This window comes from Phascolarctos cinereus, unplaced genomic scaffold, assembly GCF_003287225.1.
Source record: "Phascolarctos cinereus isolate Bilbo 61053 unplaced genomic scaffold, phaCin_HiC Scaffold_2;HRSCAF=192, whole genome shotgun sequence".
Classification (NCBI taxonomy): domain Eukaryota; kingdom Metazoa; phylum Chordata; class Mammalia; order Diprotodontia; family Phascolarctidae; genus Phascolarctos; species Phascolarctos cinereus.
The window spans coordinates 218,740,088-218,742,263 of record NW_027555625.1 but is presented as its reverse complement, the minus strand read 5'-3'; the positions used below and the strand labels follow the sequence as shown (position 1 = coordinate 218,742,263).

At 39.3% G+C, this 2,176-nt stretch overlaps 1 pseudogene; it reads left to right on the top strand.

The window, feature by feature from the left end:
- The first annotated feature begins 1,573 nt into the window (after positions 1-1,573).
- On the top strand, positions 1,574-1,961 carry LOC110206426 (ubiquinol-cytochrome c reductase complex assembly factor 2 pseudogene; annotated as a pseudogene).
- Positions 1,962-2,176: the final 215 nt, after the last annotated feature.

Here is a 2,176-nt window from a genome sequence, read left to right as displayed (position 1 = left end):
CTAGAAAAAAGGAAGCATAGGTGTGGAGCATGACTACAGTGACCACATTTTCTAAAAACCTGTACATACATGTTCTGATAAAGGTTAGTCCTTTTGCAAAGCCAACTTTAAAAATATACTTTGTATTTTTTAAATCAAAGCACTTAGGGCCACCATAAGAATGGAGTGCTAACCCTAGGAAAGAAGATCTGGTTGGGTACCACAGTAGGGAGACCTGGACAGTCAAGGTGTTGGGAATTTTGGAAAGGATTACCAAAAAGGTAAAAAGATTTGCTGCATAGGGAATAGGAGTGCTCCAAAGACAAAGTTTTCAGCCTTAAAATTTTATCTACAGACCCAATTGGTGTAGGCACAGAGTCTTCTTTTCTATGCAGTCCCTACATGTTGCTAGCAAGTACTTTGTCACTGAGTCTTCAGTAAACTAATGGAAGGTGAATAGAACTCTGTTTTCTTTCTGAGGTATATATCCAAGAAATAACAGAGAATCTCCTAAGACTTGTCAAAATGGATAATGGCTACCCACTTCTGGTGATTCACAGAGACACAGATAATATGGCCGGAAGAAACCTAGAAAGTATGGCAAAATATTACAAAGGCTTCAGAATGAAACAGAAGACCATAGGGGCAAAGATTTTGTTATGGTTTTTTAACTATTCCCAGTGAAAACAAGGGATATGAAAAAGGGAAATAGATTTGAGATGTGAACAGCTGGATAAAAAGATGTTGTGTGAGAATGGAGACCACAGCTTAAAATATAATGATAAACGGCTCCTGGTCAGGGATGAAGTATACTCAATAGATAAGAAAGTATTTGCCTGCTGTCTTTCAAATCTAATCAACTCTCAAATATCAATCTACATCTCTGATCTCATTGATTCAGAACTTCCCTCTAAAAATTCAGACCCCTCTATCCATGCCTGCTTATCCTATGTGACCCCTGTACCTGTCCTCTCAGAATCTTACAGCAGGGAGAAAGGAGATCAACACAGCATGTCAGAGGCCTTCTTTGACTTCTCCTGACATTGTGAGGGTGCTATTAGAGCACTATGGTTGTCTACTAGTCATTATTCTCTCTATGTAATGAGTCCATCACCTCTTCCTACGATACAAGTCCTTGATGACATCATTTACTCTTGTTCTTCTTTGAAGTTTGTGTTTCTCCACTGCCCTCTGTGTGATTACTATACTTGTTTGTTAAGTCATGTCCAACTCTTTGTGACCCCATTTGGGGTTTTCTTGGTAAAGATACTGGAGTGATTTGCCATTTCTTTCTCCTCCATGTGATAACTCATTTTTAATTCTCCTGAGATAGCTTTATCTCATTTCTTACTGCCATATAGCAATACCAGCAAAATTAAAAGGATAAGACTTTTTATTTCATTGGGAGCTTGAGATCATAAAAAGAACTCTGCAAAGTCCTGAAGGCAATCCAGTCTGTTCCTCTTCTCCTATTCAATTCTGGGCCCAACTCATGTTCAGATAAATTATATGCCCCAGTTATACATACCGATGGACAAGCTCCATAAATTTCCTGTCCAAATGCATTTTGAAATCCTAGCAACAGGGGCCCAAAATGGCAGCCAACCATTGCTGGCATTTCCTCTAGCTCTGTGAGGAATGGCCTTTGGACGAGACCAAATGGGACCGAGACTTGGGTGCTTACCTCCAGCAGTGGGTGGCACAGGCCTTTTGGGAGGGAGAGAACACTCAGATTGCTGAGCCTGAGGCCTATGACCAGATGTATGAGAGCTTAGCACAACTTCATTCAAACTATTACAAACACAAATATCCATGCCCAAGAGACACCGCCTTCAGCCTTCAGTGGACCGACAGTGGAAGAATGCAGGATTGTACTAGTTACAGATACCTTGGAAGAATTTAAGGAACTGAATAAAGGCTCATGGAAAAAACTTCAAGATAAGTTTGCCACCAACAGTTGGGATGAGAAGACTAAGGAGTAGCCTGTGTCTTTGTCCTCCCTGTGTACATAAGTGTGAAGCCTTGTATACTGCCAAGAATAAAACTGTCCCTCCTTCCATCTAAAAATAGAAAAAGAAAAAAAAAAGAAATTCTAGCAACAAACATTCCTAGATACCAGGTTAAAACACAAATGTGTTTATAAAATTTCACTAAAAAAGATAATAAATAATCATAAGGAACATTATCTCATACAATA